This window comes from Zonotrichia leucophrys, chromosome Z (assembly GCF_028769735.1).
Source record: "Zonotrichia leucophrys gambelii isolate GWCS_2022_RI chromosome Z, RI_Zleu_2.0, whole genome shotgun sequence".
Classification (NCBI taxonomy): Eukaryota; Metazoa; Chordata; class Aves; order Passeriformes; family Passerellidae; genus Zonotrichia; species Zonotrichia leucophrys.
Window position 1 is genome coordinate 18239725 of NC_088200.1, and position 26800 is coordinate 18266524.

A 26800-nucleotide genomic window follows, 5' to 3' on the forward strand; every position below is an offset into this window, starting at 1 on the left:
CCAGTGTTGTGCAGCTTCATTCTTCACCTTTCCGAAGCTGCCGTTGTCTCCGGCTTTTGGAGGCGAAGTAGTGGCCTCTTCGCGCAAAGACGGTTGTGCCCGGTCACACAGTGCTCTCCAGAGCTCGGCTTCTGCCGAAATGTGCCAGGGAGCACCGCTAACTTCCGGGAGCTCCGTACTGTCATCTTTAGCACCTTTTGTCGTCTACATCATTGCAAAAAGCTTTTGCACTATGCATGGCAAGGAGAAACTGTGCCAGCAGAGAAAACATCTCCCATCGTGTTGTACATGTTGCAGAGATGTCTGCAGAGTGTTTTGCAAGAAGAAAAAGAAAGTTGTCCAAAATATCTTCCTACTGAATGTTCATGTGTTTGGAAACAGTAGGAGAGTGGTAAGGTACTGTTTTCTATTAGTTTGCAAGCTGCGCACACAATCCCAATGTTGTGCAGCTTCCTTCTTCACTTTTCCGAAGCAGCCGCTCTCTCCAGATCCCGGAGGCGTTGAAGCGGCTTCTGCTCACAAAGATGGTTGTGCCGTTCTCAGTGCTGTCCGGAGCTCGGCTTCTGCGGAAAGACGCCCGGGGAGGACGCTTAGCACCGGGGAACTCTGTACCTTCGTGTTTAGCCTCTCTTGTCGTCTACATCTTAGCAAAACGCTTTTTAACTGTGTCTGGGAAGGAGAAACTGTGCCAGCACAGAAAACATCCCCCATCGTGTTTTCTGTGGTGCAGAGTGTTTGGCAAGAAGAAAAAAGTTGTCCAGAAAGCACCTTCTACCAGAATGTGCTTGTGATTGGAAAAGGTAGGAGAGTGGAAAGGAACAGTTTTCTATCAGTTTTCCAGCTGCTCACACAGTCCCAGTGTTGTGCAGCTTCTTTCTTCACCTTTCTGGGGTTGCCACTCTCTCCGGCTCCCGGCGGAGAAGAAGCGGCTTCTGCGTGCAAAGACTATTGTTCCGGTCACAGTTCTCTCCCGAAGGCGGCTAGCGAAAGGTGCCCCGTAGCAGCTCTTAGCTCTGGGGAGCTCTGTATCTTCCATTTCCATTTTTAGTCTCGACAAACAAATGGTTTACCTGCAGCAGTATGGCCGGACAGTGAACTGGACTTTCTGCTTTGAGATAGACGCTAATGAAAAAGTTTCACCTGAATCAGAGCACGCGGTATAACAAGAAAATTGTCATACAAACAAGCCAACCTTATCCTCTTAGCATTGCTAGTTGTGTTTGAACAAAATGAAATGTTTCAACTCGGTGTTCCTGGGTATCACATCAGTAACAGGTACTTCAGCTGCTGCTTTTCTCTCCTAATGTTAAGAACAGAATGCAAGGAGTTGTGATTCCATGGTCGCAATTCACCCTATGGTGTCGAAAGTTGAAAAAGGGGTGCAATGTGCACAGGTCAAATAACTTGAATGGCCTATGTAAATTAGCGGCCACCGATTTCCTAAGGCTTCAACGGGTCAGTTGCCTATGTTTTTCTTGGAATTGTTTTAACCTTCGGTCATGTTTTACTTGCGATTCTTTTACCCTTTCCCTATTAGTTCTGCCTTTGGTCTCAAGCCTTTGCTGACATTTCAAGTATCTCGGTAGCCTGGAAATGTGTTGTCTTTATTGATCACATCATTATTCCCTTCAAATGGTTGCTTGCCTTAAGTCCCAGTTTTGCTGGTTTTCTGCTAGTTCATTGTCAGAGGGCAGCAGGTGTTGTGTAGGAACAAGTATACAAACTTGCTTTTCTTTTAATTTGGCCTGTCTAGGAAATGGAATGACTGAACATCTCTGAGAGTCATTTCTCTCCCTATTAGGTTTCACTGGAAGGGCAGATGCAAATTGTCTACCTGAAGTCTTGGCACAGAAGAAAGTAGTGGTTTGCTGCTGGATATAGCTAGAAGCTTACAAAAGGAAGGCCTTGGGCTGAGGCCCATTACTTTGGCTAAATAGAAAAGGACTGTGGGAAGGTGAGTCACCTGAATTAGAGGTAGGTCAACAAGTTCTAGAACCGTCGTGTGTTCACAGCCTGGTGCATGGTGGCTGGTTGAACGGTGTTTGTTATGGCTTAAAGCTATGGAACTGATAAAGGCCTGAGTGTTTCAAAAGCCTGGTTGTTGCAATAAAGCAGCTCTCCTTTGCATCTGCCTGGGAACTCTGCATCACCACGGACCCTCACTCCCAGTTTGCCAAGGTGATGATCAGTAGGAATGTTGCAGAGCTGCTGTGTGCATCTGAATGGAATGGCAGAGAGTGAAGCGCTGGACATTTGTGGCTTTAGTACAATGCTGCTGCATTGGTGCCAGCTTAGTTGGTTTTCCATCAGTGGCCTTTCTGTCTAGAAGTACACTGCCCAGAGTCTTTCTAGCATTTGATGCCATTTCCTTCCTGTTGTTTTCATACCTTCCTTCAGTTGAAAGGATGATACAATCTTTACATTTTGAAGATCCCTGTTAGGAAACACTATGCCAGAGGAGTCCTCGCTCCCTTTTCTTCTGCCTCCTTTGTCATTTTCAGAGACTCATTTCAAATTTCTGCTAATGTCAAGAAGAATACTGAGACTACTTAGCAGGGTTGACACTCTCAGCTGCTTTCCTCTTTCATACTGCTTCATACTGGATGTGACTTCAAGGCCTTGTTTTGTCATCTGCATTTTGCTGTGATCCAAAGCTAAATATTGCAGGCCTGTGAACACAAAAAGAACTCCTAGTCTTTTGCAAGAACTACCCGTAGGAGAATTTGTGTTCAGTTTGATTTCTACAGTGTTTCAGAAAAAAGGAGATTGTACTCTCTTCTTGTGTACTCTCCTCTTGCCTCTCCTCTCGCTCTCCTCTCGCTCTCTCTGCCTTGCATGCCCCAGTTAATCTATTAGCATGACTCATTTGGCATCATCTCATGGTACAAATTCTGCATAGTTTCATGTCCTTAAAATGCCAGTTGCCAAGGAGCCTATGTAACCATTCAAGGGGCAAAGAATTGTAGGGCTGGCAAGTTCAGGTGCTGAAACTGTAAGTCATGCCATATCAAAGTGACAGAGCAAATCAATTGATCTGGGACTTCCAGCTGGACACCTCTGAGAATAGCAGCTTGTCAGCAATGACACAGCCATCTTCCTAGCTGTATTCCAGAAAGACAAAAGGGACACCTTCTATGGTGAATATGTTTGGCACGAGAAAACAGCAAGAAATGTACCGCAAAAATACTTCAGTCAGACAAAGTGTGTTTCTCTAGTGAAAATTCTGCACTTGTTCTTTCTTGTCTGTGCCTTTACTTTTCACAGAAGACAGTGGAGCGTTTCATTATTATTGTTCTTTTGTCTTCTTTTGTTGGCCTCCCTCTTTCCACCTGCAATTAACATAATTAACCTGTCTTTACTGGCTTCTCTTTCTTTACTTCTAGAAGTTTACATGAGGTCATCCAACCTTATCATCAATGTTCTCATACAGTGGAAAGAATTAGAAGGTACAGCTACATGGATAAAACAAACCCACAAAAATAGACAGGCTTTCACAGTCTTCTGTGAGAACATTAGGACACAAGATGTCTTTGAAGCGAGTAATACTGTATTGATTTAACTTTTAGTCCACTCGTTCCTATTATTACACGTGTTTGGCCTTTAGTACAGAGCCTTGGAACTAATCCAGGCCAATATTTTGGCTAATTTTGTTTTATTTCTAATGAGGACTTGGTTTCTTAAGGAATAGTCCGGAGAAAAAGTGTCCACGGTACAGTTAGGGGTCATAAATTCTGGTACAGTTTGTGCTGGTAATACGTCTAGGAAAGAAAGGTTTTACATCTTTTTTGACTTTCAAATGGAACCATTATTTGAAAAACATAAGAGTTGGGGTTCCCCCCCCCCCCCAACCCTCCCCCCCTTGCCTCAAATACTTCTCTCTGCAATATTACTCAGGGATTACACATAAAAGCCCACCCTGTAAAATATGTTGCAGATACTTTGCAATAAGAGCAGCTTAGCAGCTAGAGATGATAACGTGGGTTAAATAACATTCCTTCTGCAGTGATGGAAACTCTGTCTACGCAGACATACTCAACAAAGGTTACGATGGCTTAGCTCCTGTGCTCAAGTTAATGTGCATTTTAAAGCTTCCCAAGAAGGTGAATTAAACCTCCTTCATTGCTTTCTGCTGGAGTCCCAAGAGAATTTCAGTGTGCTTTTTGTCATTTACAGCTCTCTGTGCTTAGCTCTTGAACATGAGACTCCCTCATGACTGATGCAAGTTGTCTAGTTAAGAGTGGGTCAAAGACATGGTCTTGCTCTAGAAGGAGGTGAGAAGGTTTCTGCAGTCTTTGTCATCTCTACTGCTTGTGATTTCTATACAAAACCAGTGGGAAGTTTTCTGAAGGCAGTCCAGAAGCTGGCAATATGGACAGCTTACAACCGAACACTTGCTGCAGTGCAACCGTGGTGACACCAGAAAGGACTTCAAAAATTTAAAAGGGCAAACAAAGCAGTTGGAAGGAAAAGAACATGAACCATTATTCCATTTTTCTAATCTACCCTTCTTTAAATCATCTTTTTCATGCAGTTTCGCTGCTTGCATTAATATCCCTCCAAAGAAATCTGAGACAGAGTAAGCTTTTTAATGGAGTAGAAGTGAGAAATGCAGGCCAAGTTGCCTTTTTTGCCATCAAATACCAGTTCTGCTTGAACTACCCTTTGCTCAAGGTGCTTAGCTTACACTAAGAATTGATTAGCACATTTTGATGGGAGCAAATTTTACTGTCACGATTGAGTAAATTTTGCTGCCACTCAGAATTTTCCTGTCTGAATAGCAATGTTTGTGTCAAAATAGCATTTTGCCTCCTGTATCTGAAGCAGGTAAGCCTTTTGCTGTCAGGTTAAGGTTAAGCAGCGTTGCTTAACCTTTGATGTCATATCCCTCTTCATATTCATCTTCTGCTTAAGGCTTATTAATCTACTTTAGAATTGGCACGTGGACTAAGACTACTTTTCCTTTTTGAAAGCTAATGTCATTTGACCTACTTACAGCAAAGAATTCATTAATTGCAAGTCCCCAGCTAGCATCTTTTAGGCATATTCTAACCTTCTAAAGAAGTAACAAAAACACTCTCCAATACTTGACTTTCTCAAGCACACAAAATGCTTCCCTCCTTTGCAGTTGGCATCTCTAAAATGAACTACATGTCTGCAGTATTTCAACATGGGCCATATTTAGCCAAGTCATTCAAAACAAACAAAAAGCAGTCCCTTCAATTCAGAAATAGTTTTCAATTGTTTTTGAATATACAAACATACCCTTACCGTACGCATTGCATGCAGATTTAATGGTCGTGAAAGCAAACCCTATGTTTCTTTTGTGATAGAATGGTTTTCCACAGTTTTCCACAATTGTTCTTGGCACAGTTTTCTACTTATGTGACTGTTAGGAAACTCGAAGGTACTTCTAAGGTACTGTAGTAAGCAGAAAAGGAGGAGAGGTTGTGCCTTATTTCTGGCTTCCTTTGGTTTTCTTCTTGCTTTTCTTCCTCTTGCTCTTTTGCGTGTTCTAGATATTGTGATTTAGATTGCTAGTTTACTAAGCTGTGTTTTCTGTCGGGAATTCTTGCAAATTCCGAAAGGAACCCAACTGGTGAATAGGCATCTTGTTATGATTTGCTAGCTCCATAGAAAATCTTCCTGCTGCTCTAAAATGCTTTTATTTGATATGAACTTTTATCACCATTCAAATGAAAAGAGAACTGTTCCTCTAGTCACTGCTATTGTACTGGATTCAGTTCAATGTGCGCTAAGGGTGCAAAAAAGTCCTGCTGGAAGTAAGGATCTGCATAGAAAATTGACCAAGACACGTGCTACATGGCTCTTGGAAAAGTTTAAAGTTTCTCTACCTTTCTGGCAGTCTGTCTTCATAGCAAGACTTGAGGAGGGCTTTTGCTAGCATTTCTTTGAGAGGAAGCAAGAGCAAAGCAAGCAAAATGGAGCAGCAAAAGAAGATAGCAGCAAAAGGCACATTATTCCCTCAGTTATTCATGCATCGATGGAGTATACCATCTATGCATACTAATAAATGGGGAGTCCAGACAAAGGAGCAAATGCAGATGAATTTCAGGGAAGGAGAGTGGAGAGCTAACTGCAGTCCCTCAACTTCACAAGAAATGATGTCCGGTAATCCCAACCAGAAAGAAATAGAACTCCATTTTCAAATGGGTTGCCATCTATGGTCCTCTGTTCTTCCTAGATGAAGGAACTGTGTTTTGAATCAATCTTCAAGATGGGATGGCTAATAGCCTTAGACACCTCCAATTTTTTTATTCTTTTTTTTCCAGAAGCAACTTTCTCAAAACCTCTTTAAAGCTGACTTTTTCCCTTAAGATGCCATCATTTAAAAGAGCACCTATTCATTTAACAGGCTATTTGAAACAACATTACCTGATTTAGACTAAACGTAACACTTATCCTAGTGATCTTTCACTTTTTGTAGCTCAGTGCTAACATAGGCAGCAAAGAAGAGAACAGACCACAGCTCTTTCTGAAGCATCTTGAACAAATGCCCTTGCTTATGTTCTAATCGTTCACTTCACCAAAATGCCTAATGATGAGGAAAAGGTGGTTTACACAGCAATGAATGGGTGCAATTTCTCAAGTAGAATTTGTATCACATAGATGATATTTGGCAAACAGCAAATGAAGGGGTTTTCTTCAGCTCTTAGACTGATGTCACGTGTGGGTAATTTAAAGAAAAGATAACAAGAAGGATATTCTTTAACATGTGGATTTAATTACACCCCTACCATGGACATCTGAATCTTATGAATAGCCAGTGTTTGGATTAGAAAAAATAAAGAATGATCACAGTTTAAAGAAACATAGGATCATAAACCCTTTGCTGATGGAGCGTAGGCTATTCATTGGTTGAAATGAAACAGGTAGACAGGACACATGAAATTTTTTTTTTTTTTGGATCAAACATGATTTTCTAAAGTGATGCTGACAGATGGTGAACTCACCAACTTAGATATTGTCAAGTAGACAAGGTTGCGTAACTTGCTCCATCAAGTTATCCCTTGGAATCATCATCCAAGGGGATTTTCCTCTGCATCTGTGAAAATGTGCCTACCTTTTTCACAATATTTTTGCAGCAGCATTGTTAGGCCTGAGCAGCTGGTATGGAGGGTGTATTAGCAGCAGCAAGGTGACTGGCCAGGGGAATTTGCTTCAATGGATTTTGATCTCCTGGATATTTGGAAGACCTGCTTCAGCCCTGTTTGTCAAACACCAACTTTAAAGGGTGCTAAACAATTGTTCGGGCTGTGGATCACATGAAGAAATACTTTCTGGTGTCTGTACTGGGCCATATGCTCTTTATTCTGTCCCTCAACTTCTCCATCACCTCTCATCTGTTTCACATGAGCTATCTTCAAGGTCCACAGGCTACTTTTCACAGAATCTTCAGGTAGAAGATTCTTACTGATGCAGTAAGAATGACGAATAGAACACAGCTGGGATCAATTTTCCAGTTTGGATAAAATGTATTCTGCACACCAATCCAATGAGAAGGTGTTCCCCCTATGCCCAAAAAAACCTTCAATACGACTAGTGTTCTACGTAAACCGCAACTTAGTCTGAAAGAAAAGCTTTTTTTCTGAGAGCGTCTGAGAGGTTTGCATGAAGCACAGATATTTGATAGATGCAATTTTGAATATGAGAGGAAAAAGAAAATGGCAAGAAGTTTTTAATTTTACTTCTTTCAGTTTTAAATTCCGTGCACTTTTTTTCAAAAATTGTCAGCTCAAATGCCCATCAACATCTTTTAGTCATCTGTAAGTCAGTATTCATATAAAATATGCTTCAAATCAAAAGAATTTCAAATTTGCACTCCAATTTTCTATGCCTAGATTTATGATTTCCTACACATATTAGATGAAAGGAAGGCCTTGTTTTACTGTGGGAGTGCTGGAACACTGGAACAGGTTGCCCAGAGAAGTTGTGGGTGTCCCATCCCGGAAAGTATTCCAGGTCAGCTTGGACGGGGCTTGGAGCCGCAACAACGGAGAATCTTGATGGTAGAGAAACAAAGTTGGACTATAGAAGAAACTTGGATTGAAGTATAGGAGCAAGTCTTCTCTCAGCTATTGGGGTAAATTCAAAGTTGTACAAAATGACATTTATCTGTGATTTTCACTACTGTAACAGAAAGGTTCATGAAAACTGTACGGAAGATAGGAAATTTTAAAAGAGATAAGAATTACCGCCTAAAATCCATGGGATGGGTTACAGCATGAGAGACTCTCTAAGAGAAAATCTCTGTATTTCAGCACTTCATCATGGTAAGATTTCACGAAGGCGGCAAAATATCATTGGGGACATGATTTACTGGACCATTAGTAGGAATTGGGTTTGAACATAATGTAGATATAGCACGCACTTCACTGAAAAATTTCTGTTTACAATGAATAAGCAATTGAGGATCAAAATTGATTGAAATCATCTTAAACATGTCAAGTATTTCATTGTAGATGAAATACTTCCACCTTAGAGAGGGACAAAACAATTCTTCCGTATCATGAGGGTTTAAAATTGTATCAACCAATGTTTTCTGCTGGAAAGATATCATGTATTTTTTTTCTATTTTTCGAAGAAAATATTCCTAGACATACAACACTTCAGAACTAAGTAATTTTAAAGAAAGAAATGAAATGAAGATAGTCTGTAAATAGAATTAAATGAAAAGCTGTGTTTTAAATTGGAGATAAATATTAAACAGAATTTTTGTACCAGGCATTTGAATTATTGCACCAGCTCTTTTGCCCATAAAGAGAGGCATTTAGCATTTCAGTCTTTTCCAAGGTGTTCATGATCTGCTACGCTGATCTCTGTGTGTGCCTAGGTGTGTGTGGAAAGGGGGGCACGTGAAGGGGAGTGTGTATGTTTGCTTAACACTTGTTGTGGCAGATTCATGCCTCAGCTCCACATTTTCTTTTAGAAAGGTCACACAGAGTGGATATGAAGTTTAATATCAACAAGAGATCAATTCCCAAATCATCCATTTGACTCTACCTTAGAAATCATGTGCTCTGTTGCATATTTTATCAAATCTATTTTCAAGCCACATGGAGGAAGGAGAATGTGGGAATCCCTCCAATGTCTTGCAACTTTGATGCAAGTAGATTTTCAAGAAAATCATCATTTCTCTTTTAAATATGTCTGCAACAGGCATGACGGTGGTGTCAGCCTGTTGGAGTTTTTGTTGCTGGGAGAAGATGTACAAAAGGATTGGTTTTTCCATTGACCAGTTACTGAATCAAGCGCAGGAATACATTGGAAATTCAACTGGGGGTTCCTTTTCCCAGCAGACTACTTCTAGAACGAGCATGTACACTGAAGCGGACTCTTTGGCTCTCTTTTTGTTTCTTTCCTATTTTCTTGGCTTCTTTGCCACTATCTAGAAAAATCTGGAACTTTTTACCAAATAAAATTGTTTCAATAGTCTGATCATAATAATACATTTTTACAAGGAATTTTCAAAATCTTTCTTCCAGTTAAGAAAGTCAAGGAGTAAGGTCTTTTTCTTCCCTTATCAATATTGCAACGAAATTGATAAATAAAGACCAACTCTTTATTTTTGTTTATAACCCAAGTAGATAATTCCCATCCATTTATCCATTTTGTGGACCAATATTTGCCATTCTGATGTAAGTTGTCTCTTCTTAACAATATACATCCTGTGACTATGTTGACAAGACTTTCTGTGAAGATCCTAACTGGTCTTAGATACACATAGGGAGAAATTTGCTCAGCCAGTGTCAGTCTTAAGCATGCGTATCAGAAGATCTTTCTATAGCTGGGAATTTTCCCATGAAAGGGATTCAGTTAGGGAAGAGACACTTGCCCCAGAGTTTTATGTTCTTCTTGAACACTACTTAAGGAACTTAGATCCCATGTCCATTTGGATCTCTGTCTGCAAAGAACTTCGTCATGCCAGTGCTTGAAATGCATCTCGAAGATTCACTAACACAGAATGATGAGAGTGGTAGGGCTCGGTGGGGCTCACCAGGCCCAACCCCCCTGCTTAAACCAGGATACCTAGAGCCTCTTGCCCGGGATTCTATCTGGGTGTACTTAGGCTTTGCAGGAATAGCTGCCCCATCAACTTCCTGGGGATAAAAAAGAGGCTGGCTGATTTGTACTTTTCCGAGTTCCCCTAATTGCCATTTTTGAAGAGGGCTGTCTTTTTCTTTCATCCAGTCTTAGCTACGGACAACTCCATACTTTCGTCTTTAGCGCTTCTTGTTGTCTACATCTTCGCAAAAAGCTTTTCCACTATGTCTGGCAAGGAGAAACTGTGCCGGCACAGAAAACATCTCCCATTGTGTTTTACATGTTGCAGAGAGGTCTGCAGAGTGTTTTGCAAGAAGAAAAAGAAAGTTGTCCAGAACACCTTCCAACCGAATGTTCGTGTGATTGGAAACAGTAGGAGAGTGCTAAGGTACTGTTTTCTATCAGTTTGCAAGCTGCCCACACAATCCCAGTGTTGTGCAGCTTCCTTCTTCACTTTTCCGAAGCTCCCATTCTCTCCAGCTCCCGGAGGCGAAGAACCGGCTTCTTCGTGCAAAGACGGTTGTGCAGGTCACAGTGCTCTCCGGAGTGCGGCGTCTGCCGAAAGGTGCCCGGCAGCAGCCCTTAGGTGCGGGGAGATCCGTACCTTCGTCTTTAGCGTCTCTTGTCGTCTACATATTAGCAAAACGCTTTTCCCCTATGTCTGGCAAGGAGAAACTGTGCCAGCACAGAAAACCTCTCCCATCGTGTTCTAGAAGTCTCACGCAGGTCTGCTGAGTGTTTGGCAAGAAGAAAAAGAAAGTTGTCCAAAAGACTTTCCAACCGAATGTTCGTGTGATTGGAAAAGGTAGGACAGTGGTAAGGAACCGTTTTCTATCAGTTTGCAAGCTGCGCACACAATACCAGTGTTGTGCAGCTTCCTTCTTCACTTTTCCGAAGCTGTCGCTCTATGGCTCCTGGAGGCGAAGAAGCGGTTATTATTCGGTGGCCTACCTCTGGAGTAGGAGGCTGGCTCGTGAAATGCCACAAGATACAAGATGGCTCCCAGATCCAGCTGGTCCCAATTGGCAGTCCAACTGCTTTGATTTTGCCAAGTGATGCTGCAATCTTCAACCTAGACCCAGCCAGGTGAGTTTTTTTAGCCAGGAAATAGACTTGAAGATTTTATTTGGGAGGTTGTCGCATGAGTGGCCAGGTGGTTCCTGAAAATTTGCAATACACAGGATGGTTCCCAGACCCAAGTTGGCACCAGTTGACAGTCGAATTGGTGTGATAGTTTAGAGTTGCTCCGGCAATCTGCCATCAAGGAATGGGGAGGTGAGTTTAGTTTACCAGGGAAAACAGCCGAGGTTTTCAGTTCAGGGGCCTGTGCCTGGCGTGACTGCCTGGCTCCTCAAATTCCACAATAGGCAGGATGGTTCCCAGACCTAAGGTGGCACCAGTTGGAAACTCGGGTTGGTTTGACAGTGCCAAATCTCTCCTGCAGTCTGCCATCAAGTTCCGGGACAGGTGACTTTTCTGTTCAAAGGAAAATGGCCGAGGTTTGCATTCAGGGACCTGCGGCTGGAGTGGCCTGCTGGCTCCTGAAATTCTGCATTACGCAAGATAATTCCCCTTCCCAAACTGGCTAAAATTGCATCTCTGGATGGTTTGACAGTGCCAAGTGTCTACTGCAATCTGCCATGAAGCGCCGGGGCAGGTGAGGTTTTTTTTGCCAGGAAAAAGCAGCAAGGTTTTTATTCGGAGTCCTGTTGCCAGAGTGGCCAGCTGGCTCCTGATATTCCACTATACGCACGATGGTTTCCAGTCCCAAGCTGGCACCAGTGCCATGTCAGGCTGCTTTGATAGTGCCAAGTGGCTCCTGCAGTCTTCCATCAAGGATCGGGGCAGGTTAGTTTAGTTTTCAAGGGAAAAGAGTTCTGGTTTGTGTTTGGGGCCTATGGTTGGAGTGGCCCGACTCCCTCATGAAATCCTGCAATATGCAGGATGGCTCCCAGACCTCAGCTGGAACCAATTGCCACTTGATCTTTTTTGACGGTGCTGAGTGGCACCAGCAGTCTGCCACCAAGATCAGGCCAGGTGAGGTGTTTTTGCCAGGAAATAGGAATGAAGTTTTCAGTTGAGGACCTGTTGCATGTGTGGCCGCCTGGTTCCTGAAATTCTGCATTGCGCAGCAGGTTTCCCAGACCCAAGTTGCCACCAGTTGCAACTTGGGCTGGTTTGAGAGGTCCAAGTGGCTCCTGCAATCTGCCATCAAGAACCGGCATGGTGAGTTTACTGTGCCAGCAAAAAGATCCAAGGTTCTTGTTTGGGTTCCATGACTGCATTTGCCACCTGGCTCCTGAAATTGCACAATATGCAGGATGGTTCCCAGACCCAAGTCGGCACAAGTTGTAGCTCAGACTGGTTTGACAGTGCCACGTAGCTCCTGCAATCTGCCATCAAGAACTGGAGCAGATGAGTTTAGCTGGCCAGGAAAACGGAGCGATGATTTTATTCAGTGGCCTGAGGCTGGAGTGGCCAGCTGGAGGCTGAAATTCTACAATACTCAGGACTTTTCCCAGGCACAGGCTGGCACCAGTTGCAAACACAGGCTGGTTTGACAATGCTAAGTTATTACAGCAACCTGTGGATGTTGCTGGGTTGAGAGAATCTTGTTTCTTGATCAGAAGGCTGGATTTATTGATTTATGATATATAATACATTATAACTATACTAAAAAGAGTAAAGAGAGAGGTTGCAGAGGCTTGCTAAGCTAAGAATACAGTGAAAGAATGAATAACAAAGTTCTGAGTCCAGGGAATCTGTCCCCGAGCTGGCCGTATGATTGGCCCTTAATTGTAAAAACGGAGCATGAGCCAATCACAGGATCACCTGCTACATTTCACAACAGTCGATAACATTGTTTACATTCTTCTTCTGGGGCCCTTTGCTTTCCAGAAGATGCACAAATCCCAAAGAAAGGATTTCTGTGGAAAAATGTCTGCGACACTAAGTGGCTCCTGCAATTGGCAATCAAGAACCGGGGCACAGTTTAGTTTGCCAGGGAAAAATGCTGCGGTTCCTGCTCGGGAAATATGGCTATATTGGCTGGCTGGTTTGTGAAATTCCACAATACGCAGGATGGTTCCCAGACCCAAGCTGGTACCAGTTGCATCTCGGGCTCGTTTGAAAGTGCCAATTGGCTCCTGCAATTGGCCATCAAGGACCAGCAATGCTGAGTTTAGTTTTCAAGGGAAAAGATTTGTGGTTTGTGTTCGGGGCCTATGGTTGGAGGGCTCGACTCCCTCACAAAATTTTGCAATATGCAGGATGGTTCCCTGAACAAAGCTGGCAGCAGTGCCATGTCAGGCTAGTTTGACAGTGCCAAGTGGCTCCTGCAATCTGCCAGCAAGGACCTCAGTAGGTGAGTTTTGTTTGCTAGGGAAAATGAGCGAGATTTTTATTCAGGGACCTGTGGCCTGCTGGCTCCTGAAATTCTACATTACGCAGGATGGATCCCAAACTCAAGATGGCACCAATTGCATCTCGGGCTCGTTTGAAAGTGCCAAGTGGCTCGTGCAATCTGCCTTCAAGAACTGCGGGAGGTTCTTGCTACTTTCCAGGAAAAAGGAGTGAGGTTTTTATCCGGGGGCCTACGGCCAGAGTAGGAGGCTGCCTCCTGAAATTCCGCAAGACAGAGGATGGCTCCCAGACCCCAGCTGGGACCAGTTGCCACTCGAACTGGTTTGACAGTGCCAAGTGGCTCCTGCAATCTGCCAGCAAGATCCAGCCAGATGTGGTTTTTTTGCCAGGATATAGGAGTCACGTTTTTATTTGTGGATCTGTTGCGTGCGTGGCCGGTTGGTTCCTAAAATTCTGCAATACGCAGGATGGTTCCCTGACCCCAATTTGGCACCTGTTGCTACTCGGGCTGGTCTGACAGTGCCAAGTGGCTCCTGCAATCTGCCATCAAGGACCTCAGGAGGTGAGTTTTTTTTGATAGGAAAATTGAGTGGGATTTTTATTCGGGGGCCTGTGGTTGGAGTGTCCGGGTGGCTCCTGGAATTCCACATTAGGCAGGATAGATCACAAACTCAGTCTGGACCAGTGCCAAGTCAGGCTGGTTTGACAGTGCCAAGAGGTTTCTGCAATCTGCCATCAGGAGGAGGTGCTTGCTACTTTCCAGGAAAAATGAGCAAGGTTTTTATTCGGGGGCTACGCAGGAGTAGGAGGCTGCCTCCTGAAATTCTGCAATACACAGGATGGCTCCCAGATCCCAGCTGGTACCAGTTGGCACTCAAACAGCTTTGACTGTGCCAAGTGGTGCTGCAGTCTTCAACCAAGATCCTGCCAGGTGAGTTTTTTTTGCCATGAAATAGGATTGAAGATTTTATTCGGGGGCCTGTTGCGTGAGTGGCCAGCTGGTTCCTGAAATTCCACATTGCGCAGGACAGTTCCCAGACCCAAGATGGCACCACTTGCCTGTCGAACTGGTTTGATACTGCAGTGTGGCTCTGGCAATCTGCCATCAAAGAAAGGGGAGGTGAGCTTAGTTTACCGGCTAAAACAGCCAAGGTTTTAGTTCAGGGGCCTGTGCCTGGAGTGACCGCCTGGCTCCTCAAATTCCGCAACAGGCAGGATGGTTTCCAGACCTAAGGTGGCACCAGTTGGAAACTCGGGTTGGTTTGACAGTGCGAAATGGCTCCTGCAGTCTGCCATCAAGAACTTGGGATGGTGAGTTTAGTTAGCCAGGGAAAAGAGCTGAGGTTTGCAATTGTGGCTGGTGTGGCCGGCTGGCTCCTCAAATTCCTCAATAGGCAGGATGGTTCCCAGACCTAAGGTGGCACCAGTTGGAAACTCGGGTTGGTTTGACAGTGCCAAATCTCTCCTGCAGTCTGCCATCAAGTTCCGGGACAGGTGACTTTTCTGTTCAAAGGAAAATGGCCGAGGTTTGCATTCAGGGACCTGCGGCTGGAGTGGCCTGCTGGCTCCTGAAATTCTGCATTACGCAAGATAATTCCCCTTCCCAAACTGGCTAAAATTGCATCTCTGGATGGTTTGACAGTGCCAAGTGTCTACTGCAATCTGCCATGAAGCGCCGGGGCAGGTGAGGTTTTTTTTGCCAGGAAAAAGCAGCGAGGTTTTTATTCGGAGTCCTGTTGCCAGAGTGGCCGGCTGGCTCCTGATATTCCACTATACGCACGATGGTTTCCAGTCCCAAACTGGCACCAGTGCCATGTCAGGCTGCTTTGATAGTGCCAAGTGGCTCCTGCAATCTGCCGCCGAGAACTCGTGGATGGTGAGTTTATTTTTCCTGGGAAAAGAGCTGAGGCTTGTCTTCGGGGTCTATGTTTGGCGTGGCCAGCTGTTTCCTGAAATTCCGCACTATGCAGGATGGTTCTCAGACCCAGCTTGGCACCAGTTGCAACACTGGCTGGTTTGACAGTGCAAAGTGGCTCCTGCAATTTGCCATCAAGAACTGGGGGAGGTGCTTTGTAGCAGGTAGGGCCAGGCGTTCGGAAGATCTCGTGATGTTACGGGAAGACAGGGCCCCTGTTCCCTTAGATAAGAAAATTAACACAGGAATGCAGCCCCCTAAACCAGATGCCAGTAACTTTCCATTTGCCCAGTAACTTTCCATCCCTTCCTAACCATAGATGGTAAAGACAGACTCTCGCCTGACATAGAAGCCCCTTAGACTATAAAACCCCACTAGAAGAGATAATAAAGGCCTTTGACCGTCCACCAAGTTGGTGTTAGCATGTTTCTTAGGCCCGAGCGGCCCTGGAGAATGGGCCGCTGTGCTGTCTCTTGAAACCAGGTTGCCAGCCTTGTATCAGAAGGCAACAGTGCTTGCTACTTTCCAGTAAAAAGGAGCGAGGTTTTTATTCAGGAGCCTCTGGCAGGAGCGGCCGTCTGGCTCCTGAAATTCCACAATACACAGGATGGTTCCCAGACCCAACTTGGCACCAGTTGCCACTGGTAGTTGTTTGAGAGTGCCAAGCAGCTCCTGCAATCTGCCATCAAGAACTGGCAAGGTGAGGTTTTTTTGCCGGGAAATAGGATTGAAGGTTTTATTCGCCGGCCTTTGGGGTGAGTGGCTGTCTGGCTCCTGAAATTCCGTATTACACAACATGGTTTGCAAAGTCAAGCTGCCACCAGTTGCAACTCTGGTTTGTTTGATAGGGCCAAGTGGGTCCTGCAAGTTGCCATCAAGACCGAGGTACGTGAGTTTTCTTTTTAAAGGAAAATAGCTGAGGTTTGATTTCAGGAGCCTTTGGTTGGAGTGGCCAGCTGGCTCCTGAAGTTCCAAAATACATAAGATATTTCCCAGACACAGGCTTGCACCAGCGTCATGTAGCGCTGCTTTGAAATTGCCAATCAACTCCTGCAATCCGCCATACAGAACTGGGGATGGCGCGTTTAGTTTACCAGGGAAAATAGCAGAGGTTTTTATTCGGGTCCTACGGCTGGAGTGGCCGGCTGCCTCCTGAAATTTCGCATTACTCAGGATGTTTCCCAAACCCAAGCTGGGATCAGTGCCAAGTCAGCCTGGTTTGACACTGCCAAGCGGCTCCTGCAATCTGCCATCAAGAACCGGTGATAGTGACTTTCGTTTGCCTGGAGAAATGAGCGAGGTTTTTATTTTGGGGCCTGTGGCTGGAGCGACTGGCTGGCTCCTTAAATTCCGTATTACACAGGATGGTTGCCAAACCCAGGCTGGCTCCAGTTGCAACTCAGGCTGGTTTGACAGTGCCAAGTGGCTCCTACAATTGGCCATCAAAACTTGGAGCAGGTGTGTGACAGTGGTCAAAAGGTTTGCAGGATAAAGAGAGAGCCAAGAATGTTCACCTCATGTTAAGAAGACTTGATTTATTAGTTTATGATATATATATATGCTACATTATAACTATACTTAAAAGAAATAGAAGGGAAATTCTCAGAAGGGTAGCTAATCTAAGAATAGAAAAGAATGAATAACAAAGTTCTGTGTCTCAGCAGAAAGCAAGAACCAGCTCTGCCGTGAATGGTCAGTAAATCCAAACATCCACAGGAGACCAATCTCAGATCCACCTGTTGCATTCCACAGCAGCAGATAACCATTGTTTACATTTTGTTGCTGAGGACACAGCTTCTCAGAAGGGAGAAAAAACCCAAGAAAGCATTTTTCACAAAAGATGTCTGTGACACATGTGAGGTTAGTTTAACAGGAAAAAAGCCAAGGTTTGAGTCTGGGGTCTGTGACTGGGATATCACATTATGCAGGATGGTTCCCAGACCCAAGTTGGCACCAGTTGCAACTCAAACTGGTTTGACAATGCAAAATGGCTCCTGCAATCTGCCATCAAGTGCTGGGAATGGTGATTTGTTTTTGCCAGGAAAAAGTAGCAAGGTTTAATTCGGGGGCCTGTGGCCGAAGAGGCTGGCCGGCTCTTGAAATTCTGCAATGCGCAGGATGGTTTCGTGACCCGGGCTGGTTTGACTGTGCCAAGTCGGGCTGGTTTGGCAATGCCAAATGGCTCCTGCAATCTGCCATCACGTACAGGGGAAGGTATGTTTTGTTTACCAGGAAAAAGTAGAGAGGCTTTTTTTCACTGCCCTGTGGCCAGAGTGGCTGTCTTTCTCCTGAAATTCCACAATACACAGGATGCAGGATGTTTCCGTGAGCCAAGCTGGCACCAGTTGCAACTTGGGCTAGTTTCACAGTGTCAAGTGTCTCCTGCAATCGGCCATCAAGCCCTGGGGCCGGTGAGTTTTGTTTGTCAAGAAATTAGAGAAAGGTTTTTATTCGGGGGTCTGTGGCCAGAGTGGCCGGCTGGCTCCTGAAATTCTGCAATACGCAAGATGGTTGTAGGCCCAAGCTGGCACCAGTTGCAACTCAGGCTGCTTTGACAGTGCCACGTGGCTCCTGACATCTGCCATCAAGAACCAGGGGATGTTGAGTTTTGTTTGCCAGGAAATTAACCTAGGTTTCGTTCAGGGCCTCTGTCAGGGGCATCTGTCTGGCTCCTGAAATTCTACAATATACAGGATGGTTCCCTGATCCAAGCTGGCATCAATTGCAACTTGGGCTGGTTTGACATTGCTAAGTGCCTCCTGCAATCTGCCTTTAAGGTCCAGAGGAGCTGAGTTTTCTTTTCTAAGTAAAATTATCTTGGTTTGAGTCCAGGGGCCTTTTCCTGGCGTGGCTGGATGGCTCATGAAATTCCGCAGGACCCAGGATGTTTCCCAGACCTAAGCTGGCACCACGGCCAAGTCAGGCTGGTTTGGCAGTGCCAAGTGGCTCCTGCAATCGGACATCGAGATCCGAGGCAGGTGAGTTTTTTCCCCAGGGAATAGAAGTGACATTTATATTCGGGGGCCTGCGGCCGGAGTGGCCCGCTGTCTCCTGAAATTCCACATTACGCAGGATGATTCCCAGTCCCAAGCTGGCACCAGTCGCAACTCGGTCTGGTTTGACAGTGCCAAGTGTCTCCTTCATTCCTCCATCAAGAACCAGGAAGGGTGAGTTTCAACTTTCTTTTCCTTCTTGCGAAAATCTCGGCAGACCTCCTTGCAAGCTCTCGACAGAATCGGATATGTTATCGATCCTGGCACAGTTTCTTTTTTCCAGACATTTTGGAAAAGCTTTTTGCTATTATATAGGCAACAAGCGACAGTAAAGACAAAAATCCGGAGATATCCAAAATTAAGCTCTGGTCCTGGGCGTCTTTTTGCAGAAGCCGTGCTCCGGAGGGCATTGCGACTGGCACAATGCTCTGTGACTCAGATAATAATCTGTGACTGGTACAATGTTCTGTGCATGAGGAAGCTGCTTCTTCGCCTGAGGAGACAGAGAGAGCAGCAAATAATGATCTGCGACTGGTACAATGCTCTGTGCGCCAAGAAGCTGCTTCTTCACCTCGGGAGGCGGAGAGAGAAGCAAATTCCAAAAAGCGAAAAATGAAACCACGCAACACTGGCATTGTGTGCACGGCTTGCAAACTGATAGAAAACTGTATCTTAAAACATTCCTGCCTTTTTCAGTTGCAATATCATTGAAATGGAAGGGTTATTAGACAAGTTTATTTTGCTTATAGCAGAACAGTCTGAACACTTCCATGCAACTTCTAGAACAGTATTGGGGATGTTTTCTGTCCAGGCCCAGTTTCTCCTTGCAAGACATAGGTGGAAAAGATTTTTTTTCTGAGATGAATGCCACAAGAGACACTAAATACGGAGATATGGAGCTCTCCAAAGCTAAGCGGCGGTCCAGGGCATCTTTCGGTAGAAGCCGCTGTCCTGAGCGCACTGTGACTGGCACAATGCTCTATGTGTGAAGAAGCTGCTTCTTTGCTTTACGGAGACAGATAGAGAGGCAACTTCCAAAAAATGAGAAACGAAACCGCACAACACCGGGACTGTTTGTGGAGCTTGCAAAATGATAGAAAACAGTACCTTACAACTCTCCTGCTTTTTCCATTCACATTGCAGTCAGATAGATGGAGTTTTGGAAAACCTTGTTTTGCTTCTTGGTGAACACTCTGGAGACCCTCATGCAACTTCTAGAACATGATCGGAGATGTTTTCTGTCCATGCACAGTTTTTCCTTGTGAGACATAGTGGAGAAGCTTTTTGCTAAGACGTAGGCAACAAGGGATGCTAAAGATGGAGATACGGAGCTCTCCAGAGCTAAGCACCGGTCCCGGGCGTCTTTCAGTACAAGCTGCGTTCTGGAGCGCACCACGACTGGCACAATGCTCTTCGCATGAAGAAGCCACTTCTTCACTTTAGGGAGAGGGATAGAGCAGCAGCTTCCAAAAGGCCAAGAATGAAACCGTAATGACATTGTGTGCGCAGCTTGCAAACTGATAGAACAAAGTACCTTTCCACCCTCCTGCTTTTTCTATTCACACTTACTATGAAATAGCAGGGGCATTAGACAACTTTCTTTTCCTTCTTGTGAAACACTAGGCAAACCTCCATGAAACTTCTTGACAGAAGTGAAAGATGTTTTCTGTACTGGTACAATTTCTTCTTGTGAGACATAGTGGAAAAGCTTTTTGCTAAGATATAGGTAATGAGAGACGCTAAAGACAAAGATACGGAGCTTTCCAAATCTAAGCGCCGGTGCTTTTCTGCAGAAGTCGCTGTCTGGGGTGTAACGCTACCGGCACGATGCTCTGTGACCGGCAAAATGATCTGCGTGCAAAGAAGCTGCTTTTTCACCACCGGGAGACGCAGAGAGTGCCAGCTACCGAAAGGCGAAGAACGAAACCGCACAACACTGGGATTGTGTGCGCAGCTTGCAAACTGATAGAAAACAGTACCTTACCACTCTCCTGCCTTTCCCATTCACATTTACATTCAAATGGAAGGAGTTTTGGATAACTTTCTTTTGCTTCTTGAAAAAAAATCTACAGACCTCCTTGCAACCTCTAGGACGTGATCGGAGATGTTTTATACAAAACACAGTTTCTCCTCACGAGACATAGTGGAAAAGCTTTTTGCCAAGATGTTGACAAGAGACGCCAAAGATGAAGATATGGAGCTCTCTGAAGCTAAGTGACGGTCCCGGGCGTCTTTTGGCAGAAGCCACGTTCTAGACCGCACCGCCACCGGCACAATAAGTCTCCAACTGGTACAGTACTCTGTGCCCGAAGAAGCCACGCTTTCACCTCCGGGAAATGGAGAGAGCAGCAGCTTCTGTAAAGCACAGAACGAAGACGCCCAACACTGGCATTGCATGCGCAGCTTGCAAACTAATGTCAGTTCACAGTGCTCTCTGCTTGCTCCTTCTCACCTTGAAGTACCATGCCAATAAAGGCTCTGTGCTGAGGTCTCAGAAGAAGAGAGAGGCATATGTGTTTGTAAAGTGGAATGTCTGTTAGGCACTTCCCTCTTCAAAGCAGCATGTTCCATGCCAAGCAGACAACTAAGAAACAAAAGATGAGTGTGACTCTGCATTCAAATCCTGCAATGTTCCCAGAAGTGAATTTCTCTCTTCTATAGGACTGACTTGTATGAAGTGGCATGGTTGCTTCCTTCCATTAGAAGGGAAACTCATCTAGCCAGGCTTCATCAGCCCCTGCATCTTTTGGAGAGGCTCTTGGAAGAAAATAGATAGCAACTTTTCAACTCCACTTAATTAATGTTTCATTCTCTTCCTAATGTACTTCAGGGAAAAAGTTATCAATTCCTAACTGTTTCTATGAAAAGGCATGAAGCTATTAATTAAAGTCCCATAAATATAATAAGAATCAAGTATTTTATGCCTGCAAGCATGCCCTTATGGTATGAAAATTATGGATTGCCAAAGGTGGAAGAAGATCTGTATGAAAAGGGAGATCTCCCAGAAGCATGCAGGGATTTTCAGGTATGAAAGGGAAAATGACAATAAATTGTTGACGGAAAGAAATTGAAAGAGGGAGGAGGCACATGCTGCCTTTGAGGCAGCTGACACAAGGACTGTCAGCCTTATGAGCAAATGAGAAAACCAAAAGAAACTTCACAGCAATCTCATCAACAAATTAGTGGACAAATGTGCAAACCATTTTGTTCATTTATTATGTATATAATATACAGAGAGATGTTCTTCATTCTGACAGAATCTTCAGGTAGCAAGATAGTGTATGGCACCTGGAACCAATGGTGTATAGGAAATGGCCAAGATGGAGAACACACTCCATCCTGAACACTACCACAGCAGAATTACAGGATCATAGAATGGCCGGGGTTGAAAAAGACCCTCAAGGCCATCTAGTTCCAACCCTCTGACATGGGCAGGGACACCTTTTACTAGCCCAAGTTGCTCAGAGCCCCATCCAGCCTGGCCTTGAACACCAGGCTGGGGTGTCCATAACTTCTCTGGGCAAGCTGTGCCAGTGCCTCACCACCCTCACAGGGAAGAATTTCTTCCTAGTATCTAATTTTAACCTGCCCTCTTTCACTTTGAAGCCATGGCCCATTGTCCTGTCTCCACAGCTCCTAATGAAGAGTCCCTCTCCTGCTCCCCTTCAGATACCAGAAGGTGTTGTGAGGTCGCCATGCAAACTTCTCTTCACCAGGCTAAAGTACCCTAATTCTTTCAGCCTGTGGGATGTGTTTTTGTCCTGAATACTGAATTGCAGTATTGAATGACGATTTTTTAAAATCCTTTGAAGGCATGTTCTTTTTCAGCCTTAAATTAGGCTAAATGGCTTTGATTTGTGGGTATTGCAAATGAGCAACAGAAATCACTGCCCTGGCTTGCCTTTCTTACAGCTCCTTTCCATGGAAGACCCCGTGCAAACATCGCAGCTGGTGAGACACCATCATTCTGAAAGAGCTTTGTACAGTAAACATAGAGGAAGATTAAATATTGAAATGCAGATGATAGAAGCTGCCCAATGGACTCTGCTGGTGGAAATCAAATACTAGTCTAGTATTTTGAATGCAAATAATTCCTCCCAATGAGGCCAGACAGGATTCTTTGGCTTTGAATCTGAGCATGTGGACAGTAGTGCATGGTCTACAGGTTGAAAACAGTGCAGATACTTCTTTTTTTCATTAGTGTCCAAGAAACTAAAAAGGCAGCTACAAAATGGTGAATACATCCCTACAGATTCAAAAATAGTTGTTCTTAATTTGCATCTCCACAACAACAGATCGTTAGAACTAAAATACAGATGGGAATTTTATAGCTTCTCAGAAATGAAGCAGGAATTGGCCAATTGACGTTAGCAGTAGCTACAAGTTTTTCAGCATGAGGCATCTCAAAAGTATTATATATTATATTACTAAGATAGTAAGCACAATCAGTATCATATATAGAAACAGAACCTATGGTTTTTAACTTTCAACCTTGTCTTCTCAACACACTCTCGAAAATGGAATTGTTTCCCTATCTGCCTTGAAACATTTTGGAGCCAAAAACACTTGAAGGTGCTGATAGATGCCTTGGTCAAAAATCACTACTTCTGGTTTTCTGTCCATAAGTGTAGTAACAGAGGGGAAAGCTGGTAGCTGGCCAAAGGAGGTAGGAAGAGTAATCATCATCCACAGCACTGGGGCTGAAGAAATTTCCACAGAAAATTACCTGCCTTATTACTTGCTCATGAGTTGGGTTGAAAGTTCAGAATCTGTTTCCCTCTTTCCCATCCCCCAAATGCTATATTTCACAGAATTTGAGCCCCTCAAACATCAGTCCTGCCAGAACAGCCTGTGCTGTCATAGGGGATCTGCTGATGCCCACTGACTCTTACCAGTCTAGTGCTTGCCACTGTTGCAGATCAAGAACTTCTGAATAGTTTTGATTAAATGCTCTTGGAGTGGTTGAAAACAAGAAAAGAATGACTAGACATTTGTATGACCAAATCCCTTGACAAAATAAAAATAGGAGCATAATAAATGTATTCATTTATTGTCATAAGAAGGGAGGTGAAGGGTCCAAAAGATTAAGTGCATACTTACTGTTCTAAATCCCTTGTTATCTGGCAAATTACAAAAGATGTCAGGCTTCCACCAAAATGCAAATCAGATTAAAATTTAAGCCTTACACTTTACTGGATATAAAACTTCACCATCCATTTTTAAGTCTTAGAGATTGTGCTGTATTTCCTATTAATACCCCAAGGTTTACAGCTGTAATTCAGAGAGAAAAGAAAGATATTTTGAATTTATTCTATTCAATCATCTTGTCTGCACTCTCTCCTCTTGCTTTTCACTTCTGGATCTCTGTATGAAAGGCATAGAGTTCTGGATTAATTCATTTTGACCATTTCCCCTGTAATTCTTCTTTTAAGGCAAACCTGTACAAATCCACACTTTCTTACCCCACCACTTCTAAAATTCTATTGAGAAGCAAAACCCCGCATCAAGCAACTCCAATTTGTAGAAAAAAACCCATGCCATTAACTGCTTTCTTAACATATTCTTTATCTTGTATTAATATGGCAACATTGTCTTGCTTTTATAGATTAGAACCAAATTCTTAAAGCCATAAGGAAACACAGGTTTACTGTAGCTGATTCTGAGATACACAAGTCCAGCAAGGAGTTCAGACGTCAAAAGAAGAGTCTGAACAAGATTCAGCACAACGTTGAAACATATTAACTCTTTTTCAAGAAAAGCCGACAAACTAAAACTTTTTAGACTTCTATACTATCATGGGTGCCTGCTTCCATAACCTGACCTAAGTTGCTGGAAACTAGCTGCAATATTACTGTAAACAATGCTGCGAATGTAGGACATTTTAATTTTTCTCTTTCATTGAAAACCACAAGTGGAGTTGCATCATTGTCTTCAAAATTCTTTATTTCCTTTCAAACTGGTAAAATAATGATAAAGAAAGTGTTCTGTTCATACAGTTTAAATGTAATAACGTTCAAAATTATAAAAATCCATTTACATATGGTCTGCAATAATACAGCAGAAAGAAAATGTACCAGTCTGGCCTACAAAATAAAGTGAAGCAGAATTTATGAATTTGGAACACCTTACGATGTAATATTTAAAGAAAAAAGAAATAAAATGTCTCCTTCACAAACTCAATTAGTGATGCAGAGACAGAGAAAAAGAACTAATTACTACTAGAATTTCTTTTCATTCTCAGACAAGAAGTTAAATGATCCTCTTGAATGCATGAAAGATTGTTGGGAAAGACAGCAGCCTTCTTCTTTACAATATATTCTTCAGAACTCCAGGAGACAAATCACTAGAGCTATGAGGATCTTTCTCTCTGTAAAACTCCCAGAGCATAGCCAATATTATATTCCTTTAGGGATCCTCACCGCCCTGGGCAACTGGTGGATAGTCTACAGCCCCAGTACATTAGCCAGACACTCTGCCTCATTTAGCATGGCTACTGCAGCAAGGACATCATCTCTACTGGCTTTCCATCCAAAATATATGCAAGGCACAACAAAGAATACACCCAAAACACTGAACACAGCTTATGGCCTTCAAAACAAAAATCTCAGGATGGCAATACTGGATCTTCTGATCCAAAACCACCAGGAAACCATTCTTTAGAGGTGAAAAAATGCGTCTCTTGATCGTACAAAAACTAGTTATGTAAACCAGCACTATATGACCCAATATTTCTATTGAACTGGAACTATTTTGATCAATATTATTGATCCATTTCTTTTCAGTGCATTTGGTAAAAAATATAAAGTATCATTTAAAAGGAATTATTGGATGTGTACTAAGTACTACGGATTAGCTAAGGTTTTGCATGGCTTGTTTTTGGTGGGGAGGGAAGAAGCCAGCCACAGAAGTGATTTTTTGTGAAAAGCTCCTAGAATCTTCCTCCATGCCTGGCTTCCTCCATGCCTGACAAAGTCCCTGCTTGGCACTAAGAAAAGACATGCTGCTAAGCTAATTAGAAAAGCTGGTAGCACCTTGGTGATTTATTTAAGAAGGAAATCAAAACTGCAGCCAGTTAACTCTTAAGTCTGCAAATTTTTCAGTTGGCACCTCTTCCGGTTTGAAAGCAAAACCAGCCAGAGACGTTGTTGCAGTGTGTGTGTTTGTAATGCAGCTCTAGTAGTCAGTTTTATAATACTTCCTGTTTTGTGCTGTTGTAGGGTATTTTATTATTAATGGATTGTTCCTTTCCCTCTTGTGTTGTTAGTTTTTGCCCTAGTTGTCATTGTCCTCAAAGACCTGTCCTTTTCCTCCTCCCACTGAATGTCAATCCCTCCCCAAGCCTGTCCCTTTGTCTAGAAACTTCCCTATCAATTTGATATCCTTCAAAGGCCCATTGGTTTGTTAAAGTCCTTCTCCTCCCCTGTAGTCCCCTATTGGTTCAAACATTATGTTCCCCACCTTGTGGTCCACCCCGAGTTTCTCCCAGTGTATTACAGATTGTATCCTCCCCTAGGACCTCTCCCCATTTCTAGGCTGATGTATGCCTTTGAGTCAGTGTCTTTCTGTCCCTGACCCTCCGGGGACGAAACTCCTTTGGAAAACATACAGAAGACCTCTCCCTGTTCGTTGTCCCTGCCCTTGGTTCAGTCCTATCCCCAATGCAGTCCACCTGTGCCATAGAGCACCTGTGCCCTACAGTTGCACCCTGGATTCGACAGTGTTCTGGGGGCAGCCCACTCGCTGTTGGTATCAGGAGCTAGTCGGGCTGAAGAAATCCAGCCCGCAGCAAGGCTCCAAGTCAGTACCTGGACGAAATGGTCTTGTTGAAGTGGGGATCCTGTAGAAACCATCTGGTAGCTCTTGTCCTCTGGAGATCAGTGAATAAGGGTGGGCGTTCCTCTGGGAATCCAGTGGAAAGACTGCTTGTGGTGTCCCAAAACCCAGATTATATACAGCTGGGGATGCATAGCTCCTCTCCCCTGGGTGGAGCATCTCGCAATACACTGATATCATTCTGAGTTATGCGGTGGGTCCTTGATTACCCGTTGAACAGAAATGGCTCCTGGAGGGAGTCATCTCTGAATCATGTGGCAAGACATTGATGGGCCCCTTAACAGGAGATAAGGAAAAGACCATGCCTCTCCTGCTTTCAGCAGCTCTTGAGGATGGGAACAGAATACATTTTTGTATTGTAACCTAGGACAATACAAGATGCATGTTTATGTATTTGCAGGAAGTTTGTATGGATTTGAAAATTATCCTTATAGCAGAGGCACAAGAGTATTCTCATGCCCTTTTTAATCATCTTCAGACCAAGCAATTCTCACAATAACCTACCGCATGAATGGCTTGCAAGTGAGTTGAAGAAACCCAGCAAAGATAAGTAGTGTTCAACTGCAGAGAATCGTTTAGGGACACCATACCTTTACATTCCTTTATATTTTAAATCAGGAAGCAGGGATGGACC